This window comes from Scyliorhinus torazame, chromosome 3 (assembly GCF_047496885.1).
Source record: "Scyliorhinus torazame isolate Kashiwa2021f chromosome 3, sScyTor2.1, whole genome shotgun sequence".
Taxonomy (NCBI): Eukaryota; Metazoa; Chordata; class Chondrichthyes; order Carcharhiniformes; family Scyliorhinidae; genus Scyliorhinus; species Scyliorhinus torazame.
In genome coordinates, this window is record NC_092709.1 from 97,058,557 (window position 1) to 97,086,139 (window position 27,583).

A 27,583-nucleotide genomic window follows, 5' to 3' on the forward strand; every position below is an offset into this window, starting at 1 on the left:
GGGTGATCCCGTGGGAGATGCTCAAGGGACACATTTAGCAGGCATATCATGTTAATTGAAACACAGTTAAATCTGTATATACATATGCCACGTGAGTTGAACGATAATACAAATCATGTTTCTGTGTAGAAATGTTAACATCTCCGGAAGGGGGAATGTGGTGATATGCCTCTGAATAGTATAATACGTAGTTAGCAATGTGACCTCCAGCCAGCTGGTGATGTCAGACATCGGTCACGTGATGTGGGACACTCGCCAGTTGGTAGTAAGGCATACAACAGGACAATCGCACAGAGGGTAGTTCCAGAAAAGTTCACGGCAGTCAAATGGTAACCTAGTCTGTATAGTATTCTATTTGTTATCTTTCCACGTGTTCATCAATAAATCATCATTCTAGTTAAGTCACCAAGTGTTCTGTGTGCATAATTGCAACGACAAGACCACAGAACACAACAGCCGGACGTCCTCAGTATTGCGAGAGATTGGGATGCCACTTGTAAATGGTGTCACGTTCTCTTAGGCCCCTGACGTGACCCCCCACCCAAGCCCCAATGCACGATGGGAGGCTCCCCGCACCCACCCCACACCTGTGCAGTGGCCCCCTGCCTGATCGCCAGCACAGAAAAAATACCATCCTGGCACCCTGACAGTGCCACCTGGGCACCTTGGCAGTGCCAGGCTGATACCCAGGCTGGCAGTGCCTGGGTGGCATCAGCAGTGCGAGGACCACCCTGCTCAAAGGTCATGCACCTCCTCCATCTCAGTACTGAACAACGTCCGTCCGAGGTCTCCGAGATGAAGGATGTATATCCCATGCCGCGGGTAACTCAGGAATTTGCCCATTAAAGTGACACTAGCTGTCTCGCTTTAATATGCAGATTTGCCTAAAAATGATCCTGCCCACAATGGGTGGGATTTACATTGCAACGTCTCGCAAGATCACGTTAGATCTCGTGAGGTGTTGCGAGCCGGGTAGATCCGCGCGGGGTCTATCAGCCCTGCTGCGTCGCGGCGAGCTGCCTTTCGGGCGGAGCATGGCCATTCGATTGTGCCCAGAGTTTAATGTTTGCAATGTTGCTCTTCCCTGTCTTCATCAATAGTCTGTGAGAAGAGATTGGAACAATTGACTACATATTCACAGACACTAAAAATATTTGTACAGGCAGATTACAAGAGGGATCCAGGCGGGAGGCAGCGATAGGCAAATATATTTGAACGGCAATGTTATTGACACATGTAGGGGGAATGCCAAGTATATTTACATCCTTCAGGGTTTTATGATTAAGGCCGAACAAAAAAGAACCAGTACATTATGTCTGAATGTTCATATCAGTTTGTGTGACTGTTACTTTAAGTTTTTTCGAAAAACATTTTTATTAAAGGAATTTTGCGTACATACGTAGAAATATCAGAAAACCAGAAATCTACAGAAACAAAACCACACAGGCGCACAACAACCCCTGGTACCATGCCCACAACTCTTCTCACCACCCCAAAACAATTACAAAATCAGAAACAAACTCCTAAATCACCCACTGCTGATGGCTTAATTCACCTTCAAGAAATCAATAAAAGGCTTCCACCTCCGGGTGAACCCCTCTTCCACTCCTCGTAAGGTGAACTTGGCCGTCTCCAGGTACAGGAATTCTGCCAGGTTGTTCACCCACACCCCTACCTTTGGTGGTTCCGAGTCCCGCCAGCTCAACAAAATCTATCTCCGGGCTATCAGGGAGACAACGGCCAAGACATCGGCCTCTCTCCCCATCTGGACTCCCAGATCTTCCTTTACTCCAATTATTGCCACCTCCGGACTCGGGGCCACCCCTACCCCCAGAATCCCGACATAACATCCGAGAACCCCTGCCAGAACCCCCTCAGCTTTGGACATGCCCAGAACATGTGGATGTGATTCGTAGGCTCCCACGGACACCGCCCACACCTATCCTGCAATGAACCAGCTCATCACCTCCACTGTAATATGGGCCCTATACATTACCTTAAGCTGGACAAGGCTTAACCTCGCACATGACAAGGATGCGTCCACCCTCCGCAGTGCTTCCTTCCCCATCCCACCCACACCTCCTCCCATTTGCTCTTGATCTCCTCCACCGGAGCGCCCTCCTCTCCATCAACTCTCTATAAACGTCTGACACTCACCCCTCCCCAATGTCATCCTCAGACAACAGCTTATCTTGCAGCACTGGAGGCAGCAGCCCCGGGAACGATGGCACCTCTCTCCTCACAAAGTCCCTCACCTGCAGGTACCTGAACCCATTCCCCTTAGGCAACTCGTATGTTTCCTCCAGCTCTTCCAGGCCTGCAAACGTTTTCCATACAAACAAGTCCCTGAAGTACTCATCCCCATTTGCTGCCACCCCGGAACCTTTCATACAGCCCCACCAGTACAAATCTATGATTATCGCGCCCACAGAGACATGCCTTCCAACCCTAAGTGTTGACTACACTGTTTACAAATTCACAATGCTGAGACCACTACCAGGCTCACGGAATACCGGACCAGCAAGAACAGAAGGAGCGCCAACAAGTGTCCTCTAACTCGGCCCCTTCATGACGCATCCTCCATCCGCTCCCATACTGATCCCTCCTCCACTGCCCATTTCCTAACCATTGTGATATTCGCAGCCCAGTAATAGTTCAAGCTTGGCAATGCCAGCCCCTCTCCCTCTCCAAAAACGCCCTTCTCAACCGCGGGGTCTTCCCGGCCCACGCAATCCCTGAAATTATCCCATTCACCTTCCTAAAAATGACTTGGGAACAAAGATGGGTTGGTTCTGGAACACGAACAAGAACCTGGGCAGCACTGTAATTTTCACAGTCGGCATGCGCCCAGCCAGTGACAGCGGCAACACATCCCAATTCTTAAAGTCCACCTTAATTCCATTCACCAGTCGTGCCAAATTCAATTTATGCAGCTGGGTCCAGCTCTGTGCCACATGTATCTCGAGATACAGAAAACTGGCCCCCACCACCCGGAACGGCAACCCCCCATGCCTCCTCTCCTGCCCTCTAGCGTTAATTGGGAACACCTTGCTTTTACCCATGTTCAATTTACACCCTGAAAAACAGCCAAATTTCCTCAGGATCTCCATGATCCTATCAAAGCTGCCCACCAGGTCCAAAATGTACAACAGAAGATCGTCCACATACAACGAGACTCTGTGTTCGACCCCTCCCCGCGCAATCCCTCTCCAACCCCTCGACGCCCTATGCGCCATTGCCAACGGCTCTATTGCCAGAGCACAAAGCAGTGGAGAGAGCAAGCACCCCTGCCTTATGCACCGATTCAGCCCAAAGTACCCCAAACTCGTCCTGTTTGTCCGGACACTAGCCATCAACGCCTTTTTTAGCAGCCGAACCCAATACGCCAAACCAGAATTGACCTAGCACCTCCAATAAATTTGCCAAGTCAGCCAGGCAAAAGCCTCTCCGCATCCATTGCCACCACCACTTTTACCTCCTGCCACTCCGACGTCATCATAATGACATTGAGCAACCTGCGGACATTTGACGATAGCTGCAGCCCCTTCACAAACCCCGTCTGTTCCTCCCCCAACGCCTTTGCTAGCAACTTCACATCCATGTTTACAAATGTTAGCAATGAAATTGTGCGGGATGACCATACTGATCTGGATCCTTGCCTTTCTTTAAGATCAACAAAATGGACACCTGCGACAATATGGGGGTGATCCCCCCTTCTCCTTGACTCATTGTACACCCACTCTAGCAGAGGCCCCAGCTCCACACCAAATTTCTTGTAGAGCTTGACTGAGAAACCCATCCGGCCCCGGGGCCTTCCCGCCTGCATGAAGCCTGAGCAGTCCATCACCTCCCAAAGACAAACTGGGGCCCCCAACCACTGCACCTTCTCCTCCTGCACCCTTAGGAACTCCAGCCCATCCAAGAACTGCCTCATGCCTTCGTCACCAGGTGGGAGCTCCAACTCATACAAACCTCTGTAGAAGGCCTCAAACACCACATTTACCCCTCTGGGTCCGACATCACCTTGCCTCTCTCATCCCTCGCCATTCCAATCTCCCTCGTCGCTGCCTCCTTCCTCAGTTGGTGCAATAATATCTTGCTCGCTTTTCCCCCATACTTGTACACTGGCGTACTGCAATTGCCCTACCGCCTTCCCCGTAGCCACCTACCCAGACTCCACCTGGAGCCTCTGCCTCTCCTTTAGTAGCCCTTTCTCTGGCGCAACCGAATACCTCTGATCCACCCTTAAAATCTCATCCACTCCTGTCGCTCCACCTGCTCCCTATGTGCCCAAATCAAGATAAATTCACCCCTAACTGCCTTAAGTGTCTCCCACAGCGTGGAGGCTGTCACCTCATCCGTGTCATCACACTCCACGAGACCTCGGATGGCTGCCGCACCCTCTCGCACCCCTCTTCCGGCAACAAGTCCACATGTAACGTCCACTGGGGCCGCTGGGCCTCCCCCGTACCATCCGCAATCCACCCAATGCGGCACGTGGTCAGAAACCACGATCACCGAATACTCCGAGTCGGCCACTCCCATCAGCCAGCAGTGCCTTATCCATCACAAAAAAATCTATCCGGGAGCACACCCGGTGCACGTGCGAGAAGTACCAGAACTCCTTCACCTCGGTCTCCCAAACCTCCCTGAACCCACTCAGCTCACTCACCACTGCCGATACCTTCCAACAACCTGGGACACGACCAGTCCATCCCCTGAATTAAAACAGTGTTCAAATCGTATTGTCAACCCCTCCCCCACCCCCCTCCCAGCATCGCCACCTCCCTCGTCCTCATCTCCAACCCCGAGTGGAACACCTGCCCCACCCAGCCCTTCCTCAGCCTCATCTATTCTCCCAGCTTCAGGTGCGTTTCCTGAAGAAACACGCCATCCGCCTTCAAACTCCTCAAGTGTGCAACAACACCCAACCGTTTAACCGGTCCATTTAACCCCACACTTGCCATGTAACCAACTGGGTTGGGGGCTCCCCTTCACCTGCCGATCAGCCATAACCCCTCTTTAGTCAGCTCCCCTGGTCCGTGTCTCTCACTTTTCCAGACATGCCCCAAGTTGTCTGCCACCATCCCTCCTTAACCAGGTGCACCACACCCCCATTAGCATCCCTCCCCATGACCAAACAAAAAACCAACCCATTCTTCCTCCCCCAATCTCTCCTCCTGGCAACCCCTCATTTCACTCCCCTTAACTAGCCCAACCAGCTGGCATAGTGGCCTCCACCCGGGGCCTCTGACTACCCATCAATCCCCCCTCCCCCAATCCGCCCTTCAACCCCAATCCCTCCAAACAAACATGCAAGGAAAAACAAAAGGCTCACTCACTCTCAACGCAACCCCCGTCATAACCTTCTCCAATCCACATATCCTGATTGCCCACATTTTATACAAACACCACTCTAAAGTTCAATGTCCTCATACTCCTCCCAGTCCATAGTCTCTCATTACATCCTTCACCTCCTCCGACGAGTCAAAATAGAACTCTTGGTTCTGGTGCATAACCCGCAGACGAGCGGGGTACAGAACACCAAATTTCATGCCTTTCTTGTAGAGGGCAGCCTTGATCCGGTTGTACCCAACCCTCCTCCTGGCCAACTCCACTTCCAGCTCATCCTCCTCCCAAATGCACTTCTTTGTCTGCCACGCCGACATCAAAATCATTTTCTTGTCAAGAAAACGATGTAGCCTCACAACCATCACCCTTGGCAGTTCCCCCATCGGCAGCCTCCTCCTCAGCAACCTGTGTGCTCGATCCACTTCAAGAGGATGGTTAAAGACCCCCTTCCCATCAACTTCTCCAGCATGTTCGGCACGTACTTGGCGGCCTCCACTCCTTCAATGCCCTCAGGCATCGCCACGATCCAAAGATTTTGCCTCCTGGAGCGGTTCTCGAGATCCTCCAGCTTCTCCCACAGCCTTTTCTGACTGCTCGTCACCATCCTCATCTCCGCCTCCAACGAGGTCAACCGACCCTCATGCTCTCCCCCATTGTCTCCTCCACCTTTTAATCGCCAGGCCCTGTGTCTCCTGCCTCTGCTCCACGTGCTTAATTGGCACCCTAAGCAGCTCCACTACCGTAGCCAGGTCCTCTAAGGCCTCCTCTGCTGCTGGAGCTTTCTGTTGAGAAATTCCACCAGCCACTCCATAGACCATTGGGCGGGCAGTGCTGCCCCTCCCTAATCGTCGCCATCTTCTTCTGTGTCGCACCACAAATACTCTCTTGCTCAAGCTGCTGCCTCTTTCTCGTAGCACCTCTCGTCCGATTCGCCATAAACCAGTCCCACCAGAGAAGTTTTACATTCCCCCAGTTCTCATGCACCTTTTGCCATCCAACGCCACACAGTTCGGGTGGGAAAGGACAAAAAAAATCCACTTCAAGCGGGAGTCAGCAAATGTGCAACAACTCACTCCACGGCCGCCGCCGGAAGTCCTTGTGAGACTATTGTTAAAGGGAATAGTATGTTGGGATGTATTGTCCGGGTGAAATGAAAAATACTAATGTTTGTATGCTGCCTTTAATAAGAAGGTGGAATACCCAGTCCAGTCCAGTTTTAGCCTGCTGACATAGAAAACCTGTGGAAAATATTCGGAAAGAGCCAACTGACTGGACTGATAACTAGTTTAAATTTCCACGAAAGATTTAGAGAGCTTTTGTGTTTTCCATTCATGTAAAACGGAGGCTTTGAATAATTTTGATTGCTGTCTTTAAGATAATGAAAAGATTATATTGGTACCATTTGGATGAGGTGTTTGATTTGGATGGGTTAAGAAGGGGCAGAGAACACTAAAGTAAGCTGTACAAGCAGATAGCTAGGTGAAATGCCAAGTGACATTTCCTTTCTCAGAACCTATGGGAGAAGTTACCAGTTCATGCACTGAGCATGGATGTGCTCCTGATCGCAGCTGACATAACCTGCATACGGAGGATCAGTAGGTGTTGGTGATCTCTTTGTTACCATGGTTTCTTGGAACTTGTTTAATCATCCCGGTCAGCAGGTCTTCGAATGACAGGCACTGTCGGTAAACGTGAGGTCTCGTGCGGCGCCACCTTTGAACCTCCTCCTCCTCCACTTGTTGGGCGGCCCGCTCTCCATCCTGGGTGGCTGCCTCCTGTTCCTCAGGGGCATGCTCCGCTGCTGCAGCTTTCTCCTCCTCGAGCAGTGCCAGCTCGTACAGCTTCAGGGATCCCTAGAGCTGCAGCGACTAGGAGGAAGACTACCATTGCTGGTTGAATTCTAATATGCATTGTCTGCAGGGGTGAAAGGCAGAACCGTTATCATGGCACGTACCCCCGTACCCAACCAGGTCCAACGGCCTTCACGGCGGCCCCGGCTGACACTGCGGACCCTTCCCCCTCACGTCGAACCCCCCCCCCATCACCGCACCCCTGGCCTCGTTGCTGCCCAGCACCTTAGGGACTCTGGCCCTGGTGCCCATCCCTGCTGTCAGTGCTACTGTCGGCTTGCGTTGCCTTGTCAGTGGTACCCGTCCATGGCCCCCGTCCGGCGCCCCCATAGGGGATACAGTGGGTGTTGCCATGGGTGGGCTGCCTGATGCCTCCCTGTCAGGTGGCGGCCGGTTGGGTGGTGGGTATAGCAGAGGGTGGAGTGCAGGGGTGGAGGCACCTATATGGCCGGCGTCACTCTGCAGAACCAGGGGCCAAGGTGGGTGGTCAGTAGGGTGCGCAGCAAGATGGGTGCCTTGCAGGCCGTGGCAATGGCGGTCCTTGCCTGGACACTGCCCAAGTCCCATCGGGTGTCAACCCGGCCACACGGGCCATTCCATCCCCCCCCCCCCCACCACACCCAAAGTCCTGGCAGGGTCCCCACCCCAGCCAGCCCGGCCAGTGCCAGGACCGGCAGCCCACGGCCGCGTTTTCCGTGCCAGACCTCCTCACTTCCTCAACAGCCACGCGCTGGTTTCACGATTTATAAAAGCACAAGTGACCTGCGCCGCCGGGAATTCGGCCCATCCGAGGCGGAGAATCGTGGAGGCCCCAAAGAATACCAGGTTGTGCCCGCTAATGATATGCCAACGGCATTTACTGTACGTGCGTCCTGGAACACATTGCTGCTGTCGAGGCGACAGAGAATTGCGATTTGGCATGAAACCGGCGCACCCTGCGATTTTGGAGCCGGAACCTATTCTCTGCTCAATCACATTTCCCGATTCCGGTGTCGGCTGAAGGAGAATCCCGCCCCATACGTTTCAATAGCCAGTAAAACTAAGACAATAATTTTAGGGCCCAAGATATATGTGAATGTTAAAGTACATTGGTGCTTGTTTTTTTTTGAAAGTGTAAAATATGGAATACTTCACAAATTTGTGTGTCATCCTTGCGCAGGGGCCACGCTAATCTTCTCTGTAGCGTTCTAATTTTAGTATATGTGCTGCCGAAGGGGGCTGGTGGAGCTCAGTGGGCTAGACAGCTGGTTTGTGATGCACAACAAGGCCAGGAGCGCCGGTTCAATTCCCGTACCAGCTGAGAATTCTGAATTCTCCCTCTGTGTACCCGAACAGGTGCCGGAATGTGGTGACTAGGGGCTTTTCACAGTAACTTCATTGCAGTGTTAATGTAAGCCTACTTGTGACAATAAAGATTATTTATTTATTCACATTGGTGCTTATCAAAGATTGACTTGGAAAGAAACTTTAGGCAAGATTGCAGCAAATAAGTTAATAGATTTTCCTTAAGCAAATTACTTTTACTTGATATGTTGAGGGAAAGAACATATTGCTGATAGGAATTTTCATTGGCCAATTCTCTGCTGCAACAGCATTATTAATATTCATCAGATGGAAACTGATATGCAGGAAGAGAAAACCACAGGCAGTAGGCTCTACATTAAAGAACTACAGTTGGTTTATTCAGGAAGGTCTGGGGCAATATTTTAATTGAGAAAGGGTCAGAAATAATGGCATCCACCACGTCAATGATATCACTATATTAGTCTCAAGTCTCACATGCCATATTTCAGAGGTGTCACACAAACTGTTGATGTCGACGTATAGGTGGACCTATGAAGCCTTGAAAAATATCTTAAAAACGAGGTGGACTTATAGCCAGAGTATAAAAGTGAACCACCAGTGTGGGTATGAGTGGTCAACAACTTGGTTATTCACCACAGAGGGTTTGCTCTGTGCATGTGGTACGTTGGCACAGTGGTAGCACTGCTGCCTCACAGCGCCAGGGACCCGAGTTCAATTGCCGCCTCTGTCTATGTGGAGTTTGCACATTCTCCCCGTGTCTGCGTGGGTTTCCTGCGGTGCTCCTGTTTCCTCCCAACAGTCCGAAGATGTGCAGGTTAGGTGGATTGCCCATGCCAAATTGCACCTTCATGTCCAGGAATTTGCAGGTTAGGTTCTGGGTTACAGGATAGGGATTTGTTTATTGTCGCATGTACTGAGGTACAGTGAAAAGTATTGTTCTGCTTAGAGTCCAGACAGATCATTCCATACATGAAAAAAACATAGGGCAAACATAAATACATAATGTAAATACATAGACACAGGCATTGGGTGAAGCATATAGGAATGTAGTACTACTCAGTAGAGCAGATGTGTGAAGAGATCAGATCAGTCCATAAGAGGGTAATTTGGGAGTCTGGTAACTGCGGGGATGAAGTTGTTTTTGAATCTGTTCATGTGTGTTCTCAGACTTTTGTATCTCCTGCCCGATGGAAGAAATTGGAAGAGTGAATAAGCCGGGTGGCAGTGGGAGGTGTAGACGGTCAGTGGATGGGGGGGTGGGTTCGCGAGATGGACTGGGATGGTCTTGGGCCGAGCAGTTGCCATACCAGGCTGTGATGCAGCCAGATAGGATGTTTTCTATGGTACATCTGTAAAAGTTGGTCAGAGTCAATGTGAACATGCCGAATTTCCTTAGTTTCCTGAGAAAGTATAGGCTCTGTTGTGCTTTCTTGGTCTTCGGCGTGGGTGGACCAGGACAGATTGTTGGTGATGAGCACACCTAGGAATTTGAAGTTGCCAACTATCTCCACCTCTGCACCATTGATGCAGAGAGGGGTGTGTACGTTACTTTGCTTCCTGAAGTCAATGACCAGCTCTTTAGTTTTGCTGACATTGAGGGAGAGATTGTTGCCATTACACCACTCCAATAGATTCTCTAACTTATCGTATTCTCACTCATCGTTGTTCGAGATCCTACCCACTACAGTTGTGTCATCAGCAAACTTGTAGATGGAGTTGGAGCTGAATTCTGCAAAACAGTTGTGACTGTGTTTCGAGAGTATAGTAGGGGGCTAAGTACGCAGCCTTGCAGGGCCCCAGCATTGAGGACTATCGTGGAGGAGGTGTTTAACCTTACTGATTGTGGTCTATCGGTCAGAAAGTCGAGGATCTAGTTCCAGAGGGATGAGCCAAGTTCTAGGTTTTGGAGCTTTGATTTGAGCTTGGCTGGGATTATGGTGTTGAAGGCGGAGCTGTAGTCAATGAATAGGAATCTGTCGTAGGATTCCTTGTTGTGAGATTCACCAGGGATGAGTGTCGGGCTAGGGAAATGGTGTCTGCTGTGGACCGGTTGTGGCGGTATGCGAATTGATAGGGATCTAGGAATTCTGGGAGTGCGGAGTTGATGCGCCTCATGACCAAACTCTCGAAGCACTTCATAATGATCGATGTCAAGGCCACCGAACGATAGTCATTGAGGCATGTTGCCTGGTTCTTCTTTGGCACCGGTATGATGTTGGTCTTCATGAAGCAGGTGGGGACCTTGGAATGGAGTAGGGAGAGGTTGAAGGTGTCTGCGCAGGATCTGAGTATACGACCAGGGACTCCGTCAGGACTCGTCGCTTTCCGACGGTTCACTTCCAAGATGGCCGATCTGACTTTGGAAGGTGTGACGGTAGGTATGGGTGTGTCCGAGACTGATGGGATTGTTGATAATGGTATGATGGTTTTCTGTTTGAACCGAGTATGGAATGCATTGAGTTCATCGGTGATGGGTGCACTGCTGCCGGAGATTATACTCGGCTTCGCTTTGTAACTCATTATGTTGTTTAAGCCTTGCCACAACCGACGAGAGTACATGACATTAGTCTGGGACGCTAGCTTGGTCTGATATTGTCTCTTGACATCCCTGATAGCGTTGTGGAGGTTGTATCTGTGGTGATATGCATCACTGTAAAAACACAAGGGGTTAATGTGAACACACTACACCTAGCTAGACACCAGAGGGAGCACCAGAGACATCATGACACACAGACATTCAACCAATAGGTCAGTAAGCTAGGACACGACCAATGGGCAGTCAAGACACACCCAGGCGTGACACTACCACAGGGGGGCATTACACCAACCCATATAAAGGGACACAGCACACATGCTCAGTCTCTTTCCAGTGGAGACACTTAGTGAGTATAGACAGGGTTGATTGAAACACATCACACCCACCAGGTGGATTGTAGCAGACTGGTTTGTCAGTCTGAGTAGCTATAGCAGGATTAACAGTAGAGTCGAATCCAAGTAGGAGAATCATTAACAGTTAAATAAATGTGTTAAACCTATCTCCAAGTCTGAACCTTCCTTTGTCAGAGTATACATCAAGGAAGCAGCTTAGGCTACGTCAAGAGCATAACAAAACATGATACCAGAGAGTGACTGTTTAAATCATTATAGCTCAACTCAACAAAACAGTGACAACCAGCAACAGCACCCAGGCAAGATGATCGAGATTCCGGTTCCACAGCGGCTCAGGTGCCACGGCAATCTCAGTGCAAACTGGCGTGCATTCAGGCAAAGGTTTGATATCTTCCTGGTAGCAGCCAACCTACAAAATGTGGCCGATGCTGAAAAGACAGAGCTTCTGCTCACCATCGCGGGTGCAAGAGCAGAAGAAATCTTCAAAACATTCAAGTACTCCAGAGGCCAAGAAAAGAGAGACTTCCAGACAGTCCTGGATAAGTTTGAACGATACTGCAAGGAAAACACAAAGAAACCAACAGAAAATGGTAAAAGAGGCACCGATACTAACCACGAGGCCGAGGTACCGGAGCAACGAATGACAATTTTGATTGGCGGCCATTTTGGAAAAGGTGCCGCACATGCACAGTTGAGAGAAGGGCGCAAAGTAAAGGAACAGCGATCTGCACATGTGCAATTGCTTCCCAAGCTCTACGTCACAAGCTTCGTGATGTCAGAGGCCCCGGACCACGCCCACTTAAAGGGGAAATGTCCCAAAACAAGAAAAAAACTTTTTAAAGCCTCAAAACAAAAGTATTTCACCTGGAACGACAGCACAATGCCTGAACTTCGACCAGTAGCTGAAAGTAACCTCTGCAGAACCCTGCAACAAGCAGTTAGCACTGCCCAAAGAGATGATACAGTCCTTGAAGACTACGACTCACACCTTGATTTCTTCTTTGGACATCGCGAGCCCAATGCCAGCTCCGACACAAAACGTGATGATATGGTCCTAGAAGACTACGACCCAGACGATGATTTCATCTTTGGAGATGGCGACCCCACTACCAAATCCGAACCACAATGAGATGTGTTCTACAGTGAAGGATCCGACACAGACGCGGATGTGTTCTTCGGATTTGAGGATCTTCAGCCCAGCATATATGACATCCCGACTCGTGAGTGCAGGATTATGCTGCGGCCTGATGCCAAGAGACAGAGAGCGGTACAAACCCACAGAGAGCGGCCTGCTGCCACATAGAGAGTGGTCCACGCACCGCGAAGGGTTCCCAACTCCACACAGAGAGTGGTCCATGCTCCACAAAGGGTCCCAGCCTCCACTCAGAAAGCGATGAAAGACTCCACAGCGAGACAACTGCACGTCTCCACACAGAAAGTGACTCCAGTGGCACAAGCCTCCCCAGCGAGCTCGTGGACAGCCCCCACGATAGAAGCAAAGCAAGACTCCAGAGCGCAGTCCTTGCATGAACAAGAAGTGATGACAGTCTCCACAGCGAGACCAATGCATGATTCCACACAGGGAACGCTGCAAGACTCCACACAGGGAGTAACCCAAGCCTCCACAGCGAGCTCGTGGACGGACTCCACGATGGAAGGAATGCAAGACTCCAGAGCGCAGTCCTTGCAGGAACAAGACCATGAGGGTCTAGCAACCAGCAGCAGACGATGCAGGTCTGCCATGTTCAAGCAAACAACAGAAAGACTATGACAGTCTGCCACGCTCCAGTGAACAGCAAGAAGACACTGAGGCTCTACCCACTGTATGTGCGACAAGTGATGACGACATCCCCCTTCCCATACAAGATGTGCAACGTGACAGACCTCAGCTAGAATGTACAGAGGCACTCGACAATCACAGTGAGATTACTGGTGACTCCAGTGACACCTCGTTAATTCAATCCTCATCTGCTCGAGCCTCTCCACAAGCAAATTAATTTCTGAACGTTTTGACTCCGGACGTGGAGCATCAAGAAACCTCAGAAGATGCAAGTGAACCTGAAATGACTCCGGACGGGGAGCATCAAGAAACCAAAACTGACTCAGGTGAAACAGACCAGACTCCAGACGGGGAGAATCGACAAGCCAAAGCTGATTCAAGTAAGCCGGACATGACTCCAGATGGGGAGCGCCGCGAACTCAGTGACGGCACGCTCAAGGAGACAGCAGATGCCACAAAGCACGCTGACACGAGTAACTGTGTGAAGGACTCGTATTATCCACAGAGGGTGGTGCTTGAGCGCAGCAAACACAATGATACAACCTATGAAAACCACATCAAAGACAATAACAAGAAGCGTACCAAAGGCAACAACATCAACAACAAGCACGACAAAAACAACAACAGTGGAACTACGACTGGCACGACATGGTCCAACTCTGCAAATGAGGGACACTGTTACTGCTCAGCTCAGTACAATGACATACCATGGCAGGACGATGCATCTTACCAATTCACGTTTGCTACACTACCAACAGGCAACCCGGCTTTCAGGACAGATGCCATCGAAAATCGCCACCACAAGCATCGAAAGAAAGAAAGAGTCCACATCAGACAACAAAGTAATTTGGCCACTTCTTGGTTCTTTATGCACAGGAACACTGACGGCGTTTACAAAGCAATGCCGCCTTCAACATCACCAACTCACCAACCAAACAAGAAAGCCACTCGACCGTACTAATTAATGAACTTTGGACTTGTACATATGATTTGGACTTATTGTGTAATCATCACTCATCATGATTTGTATATGTCACCACTTATCTACCTATTTTGTTCAATTTTCTTTAACACAGTACAGAAAATATGTAACACGTAAAAAGGGGGGATGTGGTGATATGCATAACTGTAAATACACAAGAGGTTAATGTGAACACATTACACCTAGCTAGACACCAGAGGGAGCACCAGAGACATCATGACACACAGACATTCAACCAATAGGTCAGTAAGATAGGACACGACCAATGGGCAGTCACGACACACCCAAAGGTGACACTACCACAGGGGGCATTACACACACCCATATAAAAGGACACAGCACACGTGCTCAGTCTCTTTCCAGTGGAGACACTTAGTGAATACAGACAGGGTTGATTGAAACACATCACACCCACCACGTGGATTGTAGCAGACTGGTTCGTCAGTCTGAGTAGCTATATCAGGATTAACAGGAGTGTCAAATCCAAGTAGGAGAATCGTTAACAGTAATAAATGTGTTAAACCGATCTCCATTCTGAACCTTCCTTTGTCAGAGTATACATCAAGGAAGCAGCTTATACTACGTCACGAGCATAACAAAACAGTACCTGGATTTCTTGCATAGGTCAGGGTCGCCAGTCTTGAACGGCTCAGAGCTGGCCTTCAGTAGGGAGTCAATCTTCCGATTTAAGCAGGTTGGGGAACGTACGTTTGGCACGCAATCCAGGACAGGGTGGACTGGGGAATATAAATGGGTAGAGTCAAAGGGTCGGTGCTGATTCAATGGGCCAAGTGGCCTCCTTCTGCACTGTAGGAATTCTATGTGGACCTGTATTAAGCTGCCACACATCTTCGCGGCACATTCCATATCGCCTCTTTGGTCCCTAGTATCCAGTGGTAAGATACCGAGAAGTAAAACATTTATTTGTGGCACGGCAAATTGAGCTTGACTAGTGATGTGAGTATAGAATGTCGGGGCTGAAAGACATGGATAGGCATTTACGCCTAGTATATGCAAAAACGTGATTTATGATACATGACAAACTTTGACCAGGGTTCTCCAGGCTCGTTGCGCTGTCGCTGAAGCAAAATGAGGCCCTGGAATAGTGGTAGAGGCCGAAAACGAGAACCGTGCCAGGCTCCAAACAGTTTGTGGTGCAATTGGCCCACTCCCGTAAACAAAATCGGGATCTCGCCGTAGCTTGGCGAGAAACTAATTATCACCACTTAAGACCCATTCCATGCAATTAACAGGAGCCAATCCATATCCAGCGGTCGCCTGTGATTCATCGGCCTCCCCAGCAAGTGGTCTCGCTGGCATAAATTAGCATGTGCGGGTCATTGCCCAGCATCCCAATCAGCCCGTGATGCCTGGACACTGTGGGAGGCAACACTACACACGCAGCAACCGAGAACCGAACACCCAGGGGATGGGACACAGCTCTGGAGAGTGGGTGGGTGCCACGGGGTGGGGACCTGCATCCGATCCAGATGATATGAGCAGATGCCCGGAGTTCAGAGTTTGGGGTCTGGTGAGGGGAGCCCGCTGCGGTCAGGAGTGCATGGCCAGTGAATTCCGGGTGGGGGGAATCAATGGGGGAATGGAGGGTCCCGAGGTGGGAGCCACCACTGTTTGTCAGTCTAACACCCTCTCCCAATGCCACACAGAAATTGAACGCTATGGCAGGGATTTTAGACCCAGAACTTGCCCTCGTGGTGTGCTGCTAGGCCAGGCGGCCAGACGCCGGAGATGGCGACGTCAGCAGCAGCGGCAGCAGATGCTCAAGACGGCAGCCCATGTGCCAGACCTGGCCACCCATCAGGCCAGAGAGGGACCCAGAGGGGGAGTCCCACGATGGCCCAGGGTGTACAGGTATCGCTGGTCAATTGAACAGAGGACGGACAGCGTGTGTCGCAGGAGACGCCGCCTCATCAAGGAGTCGGTGCAGCATCTGTGCCAAGAACCTCGCGGACCTGGCACCACATGGAGGAGGAGGACACCTGGTGGGCGTCAAGGTCTCCGCAGCCCTGAACGTTTACGCATCGGGATCATTCCAGGGCTCGAGAAGGGACCTGTGTGGTATCTCGCAGGCCACAGCCCACAGGTGCTTCCGTCAGGTAATGGATGCTCTGATTTCCCGAGAGGAAAACGACATCATCTTTGACATGGACCAAGCACAGCAAGGTGCCCGTCAGCCAGATTCTCCACCATCACTGGTATGCCCCTGGTCCAGGGGCTGATAGACTGCACGCATGTTGCCCAATGCTCACCGGGTCATCTGGGAATACCCTACGTTAATAGGAAAGGGTTCCACTCCCTCAGCATCCAGCTCATGTACAACCACACACGAAGATCATTCACATATGTGCACATTTCCTGGGGCGTGTCCACAACCACTACACCCTGGGGCAGTCGGTCATCCCCGGCCTCTTCAAGGACCACCCCAGGACGGGCAACTGGCTCTTGGGGGATAAGGACCTGGCTAATGACGCCAGTATAGAGGCCAGAGACCAAAGCGGAGACCGGGTACAACGAGGCCCATATGGCGACCCGGGCTGTCATTGAGTGGTGCTGCTCAAAATGTGATTCCAATGCATCGACCGCTCCGGTGGTGCACTTCCGTACACCCCCCCGGAGGGTCGCCCGCTTTGTGGTGATCTGCTGTGTGCGCCACTACCTCGCACAACAGCGGGGCAACGAGATGGAGGTTGGTGATGAGGAACATGTGGCCACCTCTGAGGAGGAGGAGAGCGAGGATGATGAGGCAGCGCCGGACCAGCAGAGGCTGGACGACGAGACAGGGAAGGAATCGGAGGACCAGCCGGAGGGTGCACGACAGGCGGTAGCCACGAGGGTCCGGCAAGCCCGAAGGGCCAGGGAGGACTTCATACTCGCCTGATTCACTTAGGATGTAGCCTGGTCTGTCATCGCTATCGTACCCATCCCCATCTCTTTATGTGTTACATCACTCCAGGGTGCTGGGACAGTCGGCACTGTCAGCGGGTCACTGTGGAAGGCAGAGCGGTGATAACCTGCAGAGAGCTGGTGCCAGTGCTCCTCAATCTATGCCATAGTCTGACTCCACGGGCGGGATTCTCCCCTACCCGGCGGGGCGGGGGGTCCCAGCGCCGAGGAAAGGCGTGAACCACTCCGGCGTTGGGCCGCCCCAAAGGTGCGGTATCCTCCGCACCTTCAGGGGCTAAGCCTGCCCCAGAGTGGTTTGCGCCTCACCGGCCGGCAGGGAAGGGATTTGGAGCCACGCCAACCGGCGCCGAAGGGCCTCCGCCAGCCGGCGCATGCATGGGAGTGCCAGCATGTGCTGGCGTCATCCCAGCGCATGCGCAGGGCGGGGTCATCTCTGCGTCGACCATCGAGGTGGACCACAGCGGCCGACGCGGAACAATAGAGTGCCCTCACGGCACAGGCCCGCCCGCGGATCGGTGGGCCCCGTTCGCGGGCCAGTCCACGATGGGGGTACCCCCCGGGGTCAGATCCCCCGCGCCCCCCCAAGGACCCCGGAGGCCGCCCGCGCCGCCAGGTCCCGCTGGTAAGGACCTACTCTAATTTACGCCAGCGGGACCGGAAAAATGCGGGTCGCCACTCGGCCCATCGCGGACTGGAGAATCGCCGGGAGGGCCGCTGCCAGCGGCCGCCGACTGGCGCGGCACGATTCCCGCCCCTGCCAAATCCCCGTCGCCGGAGAATTCGGCAGCCGGCGGGGGTGGGATTCACGCCGCCCCCCAACGATTCTCCGACCCGGCAGGGGGTCGGAGATGTCTGCTGAATGCTCACTCACACCCATCACCTGCGTGCGGTGTGCCAGGGGGGGAGCGGGGGTGTGCGTCAAAGGTTCAGAGGTCGGCACACATTGCAGAATGTGGTAGTCACCATTGTTGTATTATATTGTATATATGGGTATTACGGTAAGGCCCCTGTACTGGAGGTACGGGGGTAGATCCCTGCCTGCTGGCTCCACCCAGTAGGCAGAGTATAAATGCGTGTGTTCTCCGAACAGCAGCCATTTCGTAAGCTGCTGTAGGAGGCCGCACATCTCTGTGTAATAAAGCCTCGATTACGTTCTACTCTTGTCTCGTCGTAATTGATCGTGCATCAATTTATTACACAGAGATTTTTCAGAGATGCACCTCCGCATCAAGCAAGCTGGATCGCCTGCAGCTGCATCCTCAAGCAGACAACGCCAAAAACAACACGTGTGACTCATGGTGGCCGGCACCTTGGCCATCCTCCCCCACGCGGCCGGCCACGTGCGATCCATGGGGGCCGCCATCTTGGACGCCATCGTCCGCCATGCTCGACCAACGGGGGCCGCCATCTTGGCCGTCATCTGCTACGCCGCTCGACGCATGCGACCTACACGGACAGCCATCGCGGGGCCGCCCCGGCACCTCCGATCACGCCGCCGGCTACCCACAACTCAGCGCTGTCACCCTGGATCAGTCGCGACCTAAGCACCTCCGGAGCTCCATGATTGCCGTCCGGGTTAACGGGTATGAGACACTTTACCTTTTCGACTTCGGGAGCACAGAGAGCTTCATTCACCCGGACATGGTAAGACGCTGCTCGCTCCCAATATTCCTGACGCAACAAACCATCTCCCTCGCTTCTGGGTCGCACTCGATGCAAATCCAAGGGTGCACTACTGCAACCCTAGCGATACAGGGCGCTGAGTACATTAACTTTAAATTATATGTGCTCCCAGACCTCTGCGCTCCTCTCCTTTTGGGACTCGACGTCCAGTGCAACCTCAGGAGCCTAACTCTTAAGTTCGGGGGGCCCCTGCCCCCACTCACCATCTGCAGCCTCACGACCCTAAAAATTGACCCCCCCCCGCCCCTCTTCGCAAACCTCACCAACGATTGCAAGACAGTAGCCACCAGAAGCAGGCGGTATAGCAGGCAGGACAGGACGTTCATTAGGTCCAAGGTCCAGCGTCTCTTGCGGGAGGGGGGTCAAAGAGGCCAGCAATAGCCCCTGGAGAGCTCAGGTGGTGGTCGTCAAGATCGGGGAGAAGCTCCGGATGGTGGTTGATTACAGCCAGACCATTAACTGGTTTACGCAACTCGATGCGTATCCCCTTCCCCAGATTGCAGACATCGTAAATCAGGTCGCGCACTACTGCGTGTTCTCCACGGTGGGTCTGAAGTTTGCGTACCACCAGCTCCCAATCCGCCCGGAGGACCGCCACTACATGGCGTTTGAGGCAGACGGCCGCCTTTTCCATTTCCTCAGGGTCCCCTTTGGCGTCACGAGCGGGGTTTCGGTGTTCCAACGAGCGATGGACCGAATGGTGGACCAGTACCGGCTGCGGGCCGCGTTTCTGTACTTGGACAATGTCACCAGCTGCGGCCATGATCAGCAGGATCACGACGCCAACCTCCACCGCCCAAAAACTCAACCTCACCTACAACAAGGAGAAATGCGTTTTCCGCACAACCAGACTAGCCATCCTCTGCTACGTCGCGGAAAACAGGGTCCTAGGGCCCGACCCTGACCGTATGCGCCCCCCCTACAGCCCCTTCTCCCTCACTGTCCCAAGGTCCTAAGGAGGTGCCTTGGATTTTTCTCCTATTACGCCCAGTGGGTCCCCCAGTATGCGGACAAAGCCCGCCCACTATTTAAGGCCACCCTCTTTCCACTGGCAGCCGAGGCTCGCCAGGCCTTCAACTGCATCAAGGCGGACATCGCCAAAGCCGTGATGCGTGCGGTGGACGAGTCCGTCCCCTTCCAGGTGGAGAGCGACACTTCAGAGGTCGCTCTCGCCGCACCCTCAACCAAGCAGGCAGACCGGGAGCATTTTTTTCACGCACCCTCACCACCTCTGAAATTCGACACTCATCGGTCGTAAAAGAAACCCAAGCCATCGTGGAAGCCGTGCGGCACTGGAGGCACTACCTCGCTGGTAGGAGGTTTACCCTAGTCACCGACCAACGATCGGTTGCCTTCATGTTTGACAATACGCAGCGGGGCAAGATCAAGAATGATAAGATCTTGAGGTGGAGGATTGAACTCTCCACCTATAACTACAATATAGTATATCGTCCTGGGAAGCTCAACGAGCTCCCAGATGCCCTGTCCCGCGGCACATGCGCCAGCGCGCAAGATGACCGACTACGGGCTATCCACGATGACCTCTGCCACCCGGGGGTCACCCGGCTCGCCCATTACATCATGGCCCGCAACCTCCACCGAGGAGGTCAGAGCTATAACCAGAGACTGCCAAATCTGTGCGGAGTGTAAACCGCACTTCTATCGACCGGATAAGGCCCACCTGGGAAAGGCATCCCGGCCCTTTGAGTGCCTTAGTATCGATTTCAAAGGGCCCCTCCCCTCCAATAACCGCAACACGTACTTCCTTAACATCATAGATGAGTTCTCCCGCTTCTCGTTGCCATCCCTGCCCCGATATGACCAGCCCCACTGTCATTAATGCCCTGCATGGTGTCTTCACCCCGTTTGGTTTCCCCAGTTATGCCCACAGTGACCGGGGCTCGTCGTTCATGAGCGACGAATTGCATCAGTACCTGCTCAGTAAGGGCATCGCCTCAAGCAGGACTACCAGTTATAACCCCAGGGGAAACGGGCAGGTGGAGAGGGAGAACGCGACGGTCTGGAAGACCGTCCACTGACCCTACGGTCCAGGAATCTCCCAGTTTCTCACTGGCAGGAGATCCTCCCCGATGCGCTCCACGCTATTAGGTCCCTCCTTTGCACAGCTACAAACCAGACCCCTCATGACCGCTTGTTTGTTTTCCCTAGGGGAGCTACCTCAGGGGCCTCGCTTCCGCCCTGGCTGATGACACCGGGTCCAGTCCTCCTCCAAAACACGTTCGGAGCCATAAGACTGACCCCCTGGTAGAGAGGGTCCAGCACCTGCACTCCAACCCACACTATGTGTACGTCGAACACCCCGATGGCCGGCAAGATACCGTCTCCCTCCGGGACCTGTCGCCCGCAGGCTCCACCACCACTACCACTACTGCAATCCCCACACTATGTCCCCTCCAACCTCCCATGTTCAGCGCCCCCACCCCTATATGGTTCCCCCGCTCCCTCCCACCCGCCGCGCCGGTCCACAGGAATGAAGCTCCGGAAGAGCTGCTCCCGGAGTCCACGCCTGTGCCCGCACCGGACGCACTTCCACAGCCACCCGAAGCGGCTGCAACACCAGTGCTTCGGTGGTCGCAACGTACGATCCGGGCACCGGACCGACTGAATCTATGAGACCGTCACCCCCGCCGGACTTAATTTTTAAACAGGGGGTGAATGTGGTGAATGCATAATTACTGATAATTCACTAGTGCACTGTATCGTTATGTTATTAACCCGGTGGGCTCCATCTATGGGCCATTGTGTGGCTTCACCCACAGGGGGAGATGTTGGGGCATGTACGGGCTCCGCCCATGGCTCCACCCCTTTAAAGGAAGTATAAGAGCAGCTGACCTGCGGGGCCGCCTTCAGTATTGTACCGGTCGCAGGCAGGCACAGTTCTAAGGTGATTAAAACCACGGTTTACTTCTCCACGTGTCTTTGAGTGAATTGATGGTCGCATCAATTTGCATAATCATACTACTTTAAGACAGTTGCAAACTGTGGAGGCAAATGCTTGTGCTCTGTACTTAAAATTCCTCCCAAAATCCCCAGCCAGTTTACAGTGAACAAAGGCTTCCCAATGATTTATCTTACATCAGATGCAGATCCCTTTAAATTGTGCTCAGAATCACATCCTCCCAATTTAGCGATGTTCATGGTTTCAGGGCGTGTTTTAGCATTTTAATATAAGGATCTGGATTCTCCGGTCCGCCAGTCGGGGGTTTCTCAGGGGCGTGCCGTTTCTGGGGGCAGAATTCTCTGTTCCTGTCGCTTGTCAATGGGATTTCCCATTGAGGCCACCCCATGCCGCCCCGAAACCGGTGGGCGGGGGTGCACTGCTGGCAGGAAAAGAGAATCCCAACGGCCTGAGAATTCCTACCAAAATTTACATGGTTAGGACCCACCCTAAGACATGAGTCTCACAGACCTGTGCAGCTTCCAGCATACTCCTGCCCCGTTATATTTCCACCAAATTGGTTGCCTATGAAGTGAATTTTAACAAGAGCATGAACATATCCTGGTTATCATACAAGCTAATTGGATAAGATTCCTTGCAGCTAATTCCATTTCTGGAGTTGCATAAAGTAAATCTCTACAGCTGTTAAAAATAATGGGCGAGATTCTCCGACCCCCCGCCGGGTCGGAGAATCACCGGGGGCTGGTGTGAATCCCGCCCCCGCCAGTTTCCGAATTCTCCGGCACCGGAGATTCGGCAGAGGCGGGAATCGCGCCGCGCCGGTTGGTGGGCCCCCCCCCCGCGGCGATTCTCCGGCCCGGATGGGCCAAAGTCCCGCTGCTAGAATGCCTGTCCCGCCGGCGTGGATTGAACCACCTACCTTACCGGCGGGACAAGGCGGCGCGGGCGGGCTCCGGGGTCCTGGGGGGGGCGTGGGGCGATCTGGCCCTGGGGGGTGCCCCCACGGTGGCCTGGCCCGCGATCGGGGCCCACCGATCCGCGGGCGGGCCTGTGCCGTGGGGGCACTCTTTTCCTGCCGCCTTCGCCACGGTCTCCACCATGGCGGAGGCGGAAGAGACTCCCTCCACAGCGCATGCGTGGGGATGCCGTGAGCGGCCGCTAACGCTCCCGCGCATGCGCCGCCCGGAGATGTCATTTCCGCGCCAGCTGGCGGGGCACCAAAGGCCTTTTCCGCCAGCTGGCGGGGCGGAAATCAGTCCGGCGCAGGCCTAGGCCCTCAAGTTTGGGGCTCGGCCCCCCAAGATGCGGAGAATTCCGCACCTCTGGGGCGGCGCGATGCCGGACTGATTTGCGCCGTTTTTGGTGCCGGTCGGCAGACATCGCGCCGATACTGGAGAATTTCGCCCAATATTTTGAAAAAAACCCAATGAGAAGAATATTTTAGATATTAATCTAAAATTGGAGCTATAAGTAAAGATTTTTTTTTTTAAAACACAGCAATTGCAGTGTAAAATAGCTAGCCATTAGGGCATCATGTTGGCGCAGTGGTTAGCACTGCTGCCTCACGGTGCCGAGGTCCTAGGTTCGACCCCGGCTCTGGGTCACTCTCTGTGTGGAGTTTACACATTCTCCCTGTGTTTGCATGGGTTTCGTCCCCACAACCCAAAGATGTGCAGGGTAGGTGGATTGGTCATGCTAAATTGCCCCTTAATTGGAAAAACTGAATTGGGTACGGGTACTCAAAATTTACATTTTTTAAAAATAGCTAACCATTAAAAATCAATCTTGAAATTAGTCTGTTGAGAATTAGGTGAAAGATTTGATGATCAAATGTAACAAGTTCCTTTACGGTCTTGCACACAACACGCATAATGTAACGCAAAATCTGAAATCCAAAATTGTTCATTATGTTGCAAATAATTGTGGAAGTCTTTGGAACTTATATAGATCCACATATCAAATTGCTAGCGAATTATTTTTTCAAGCCATCAATTACGATTGCCATTTTTAGACCTTCAAAGTAGTCAAAATATTTCAGTCAACAGCCTCCTTTAATCATTTAATCATGAAGGTGTTTAAAATTGCACTTAATTAATATTTTGTCTCGACAATTATTTCATTACTTATTAAGTATGAAGTGTGTTCCCTAGACTCCTCAAGACCCCTTTATTTAGAAACTGAAAAATTATGAAAATATCAATTGATGTCAATTTTAGATGATCCTAATTAATTCTATACTTTTTGCCTGCTTAAAAACATGTAACGGTTATTCTTACCCTGCGTGTCTTCAAAATTGAGCTTTCTAAGTCACAACCGTGTCCCTCGTAAATCCAACAAAACGAAATGAGTAAACCATGACGCTGAGCTGACTCTGAAGCAAATTGAAGGGTATAATATACCGGATAACCTTTTTTGCAGAACTACTATCAAGTAATAAATATGCAGGAAGCAGATGTAATCTTCATTTAGAGTAAGGCCATTTATAGCAGAGGTAGTCCCTAATCTGCATTGGGTTATTATTTTAAAAAAAATTTAGAGTCCCCAATTCATTTTTTCCAATTAAGGGGCAATTTAGCGAGGCCAATCCACCTGCACATCCCTGAGCTTTGACAAAGAGTCATTGGACTTGTAAAGTTAGCTCTTTTCTCTCCTGACAGATGCTGCCAGACCTGCTGAGATTTTCCAGCATTTTCTCTTTCGTTTCAGATTCCAGCATCCGCAGTAATTTGCTTTTATCCAGTGTTTAACTCTCTGCCACCTCTCTTCCAGGAATTCCTACCCTGAAGAAGTACTGCTCTTCTCTCCGACAGGATTTCCGTATGTCCCTCCCCCACTATCCACCTTCACTGCTTTCCATTTCTCTTAGTGTTGGACAGCTTTGACAAAGAGTCATTGGACTCGAAACGTTAGCTCTTTTCTCTCCCTACAGATGCTGCCAGACCTGCTGAGATTTTCCAGCATTTTCTCTTTTGTACCCGGCACATCTTTGGGTTGTGGGGGCAAAACCTACATAAACACGGGGAGAATAAAACAGCAGATTTTCTAACAAATGATTCATTTTTTATTGCACTACAAAAGGGAATTAATTCTCAGAAGCGAAAGTAAGAAAACTGCAATGTACAGAAACGGTTCACAAATCGAGGATGTGGTGTTATTTACACTAAACAGAAGGTAAAATGTCAGGACTTGTCCATTCTCGAGTAGGTGATATTTTAACAACCTCTTTGGGATTGAAAATTCACTTTTACAAGTATGACGTCTTATCCCTTCACATTTTAAAAAACTTTTCCCATCCTTTATTTCTTTCCTTTGATGATTCTTGTTGCACATGATTCGACATTGACATATTGTAACTCACACTTGCTAGTTCAGACTCTGCCCTGGAATTCTCTGCAGGGGAACTTTAATCACATGAACGATAAAATAGGACTGAGTCAGCACGGCTTTGTCAAATGGAGATCGTGTCTGACAAATCTATTAGAGTTCTTTGAGAAGGTAACAGGAAGTTAGACAAAGGAGAACCAGTGGAAGTGATTTATTTAGATTTGCAGAAGACCTTTGACAAGGTGCCACATAGGAGACTGTTAAATAAGTTAAAAACCCATGGTGTTAAGGGTAAGATCCTGGCATGGATAGTGGATTGGCTGACTGGCAGAAGGCAGAGAATGGGGATAAAGGGGTCTTTTTCAGGATGGCAGCCGGTGACTAGTGGTGTGCCTCAGGGGTCGGTGCGGGGACCACAACTTTTCACAATATACACAAATGATCTGGAAGAAGGTACTGAAGGCACTGTTGCTAAGTTTGCAGATGATACAAAGATCTGTAGAGGGACAGGTAGTATTGAGGAAGCAAGTGGGCTGCAGAAGGATTTGGACAAGCTAGGAGAGTGGGCACTGAAGTGGCAAATGAAATGTGGAAAAGTGTGAGGTTGTGCACTTTGGAAGGAGGAATTTAGGCATAGACTATTTTCTAAATGGGGAAATGCTTAGGAAATCAGAAGCACAAAGGGACTTGGGAGTCCTTGTTCATGATTCTCTTAAGGTTGATGTGCAGGACTTCCGGTGGCGGCCATGCGAGGGTAGGTCGCGAATTCGGCAGCTCCCGCCGTGAACGGACTTACAGGCCCTTTTTAGGAGTTTCTGCGGCTCCTCCTCGGTGAAATTCGGTGGGGCAAGCAACGCTGGCAAGGTTCCCCGCATCGGTTCATGGAGGGGACCAGGAGCAGAGCGGCAAAGCAAGCGAGTGCTGGGAAGCGGGTGGAACAGGCGCGAGAACACAAAATGGCGGCCGGCTCAGATCAGACAGCGTGGGCCCAGTGGTCGCGGGAACAACAGGAGTTCCTCAGAAGCTGTTTTGCAGACCTAAAAACGGAGATGCTGTCCCCGATGAAGGCCTCAATGGAGAAGATGGTTGAGACCCAGAAGATGCAGGAGAAGGCGATCAAAGGGATCGAGAAAAAGGTCTCGGATAACGAAGATGAAATACTTGGTCTGGCGGTCAGGGTGGAGGCGCACAATGCCTTGCATAAGAGATGGCAGGAGAGATTGGAAGACCTTGAAAACAGGTCCAGGAAACAAAACCTGCGATTTCTGGGCCTCCCTGAGGGTGCGGAGGGGTCAGACGCGAGTGCATTTGTGACCACGTTGCTGGGGATGGGAGCATTTCCTCGGCCTCTGGAACTGGACAGAATCCTCGCAAGGAAGCCCAAGACTAACGAGCCGCCGAGGGCTATGGTGGTACAGTTTCATCGCTTCTCAGACAAGGAACATGTCCTGCGATGGGCCAAAAAGGAGCGGAACGGCAGGTGGGAGAACAGCGTAATTCGCATTTACCAGGACCTGGGAGCAGAACTGGCCAAGAGGCCGCTGGATTCAACCGGGCTAAGGCGGCCCTCCACAACAAAGGGGGGAAGCTCGGACTGCTGCATCTGGCGAGGCTTTGGGTCACGTATCAAGACCGGCATTACTACTTCAATACACCGGACGAGGCGTGGAGTGGACATTTAGCAAACAGGGAAAGTTGGACTCGAGCTAAAGGACAGCCACACTTTGATAATACCCTCTGGTGGGGATGTGTAACATGGTGTTGTCCTAACATAAGGTTGGGAGTAATGTTAATTGTTTGAGGGGGCTGGGGAGGTGGCTGGAGGGAGCTATGTTATGTTGTTTCCCTTTTCTGTTCCCTGTTTCTCTGGCCATGCTCTCTGCTTTTGTGGAGTTCGGCCACAGAGGGAGGAGAGGGGCCCTATACTTAGGGCTGCTCTTCAGGCATCTGGAGCCATTTCTTTTGTGGGGCCGGGTTAGCGCCCAGGGTTTGTTACTTGTTTCACTGGGGAGGGGGGGGGGAATATTCTTTAGGGGCTGTAAAGGCGGTTAAAACGACTTTCCATCGGAAGTGAGGGGCCCGAATAACGAGGCAACAGGATGATCGGAGACAGAGGCGGGAGCATCCGGGGTCAGCATGGGTCAGCTGACTCACAGAAGCGTAATGGGGGGAGAGTTAGTGTTAAGCTGGTGCTTGACTTGGGGGATTAGGATCATGGGTGTGCTGGGGGGGGTGCGGGGGGTGGGGGGGATACTGCTTTGCTGACAGAAGAGGAGCCAACTTTGGGGAACAGATGGAGAGTCGGGGGGGGGGGGGGAGCCTCCAGTGGGAGGGCTCAAGTAAGCGGGGGATGCGGGGTTGTGGCTGGCCAAATAAAGGGGATGGCTAGTCGGCAGGGGAGGGGGAGGGGGGGTTAACCCCCCTATCCAGGCTGATCATGTGGAATGTGAGGTGTCTGAAAGGGTCGGCCAAGAGGGCTCGCGTGTTCTCGCACCTAAGGGGGTTAAAGGCAGATGTAGTCATGCTACAGAAGACACACCTAAAACTCGCAGATCAAACAAGATTGAGAAAGG

The 27,583-nt window shown here is 51.9% G+C and overlaps 1 protein-coding gene and 1 non-coding gene across 2 annotated transcripts in view; both read right to left on the reverse strand.

Annotated features, from left to right (window-relative positions):
* The window catches only part of LOC140408598 (toll-like receptor 2 type-2), a 31,797-nt gene extending 7,715 nt beyond the window's left edge, over window positions 1-24,082 (reverse strand). Inside the window, exon 1 of the mRNA XM_072496014.1 lies at window positions 23,963-24,082. The gene's annotated coding sequence lies outside the window, so the exon portion shown is untranslated. The remainder of the gene's footprint in view (window positions 1-23,962) is intronic.
* On the reverse strand, window positions 8,317-8,421 carry LOC140409700 (U6 spliceosomal RNA). The gene has a single exon (XR_011940487.1). It is a non-coding gene; the product is annotated as a U6 spliceosomal RNA (small nuclear RNA).
* Window positions 24,083-27,583: the final 3,501 nt, after the last annotated feature.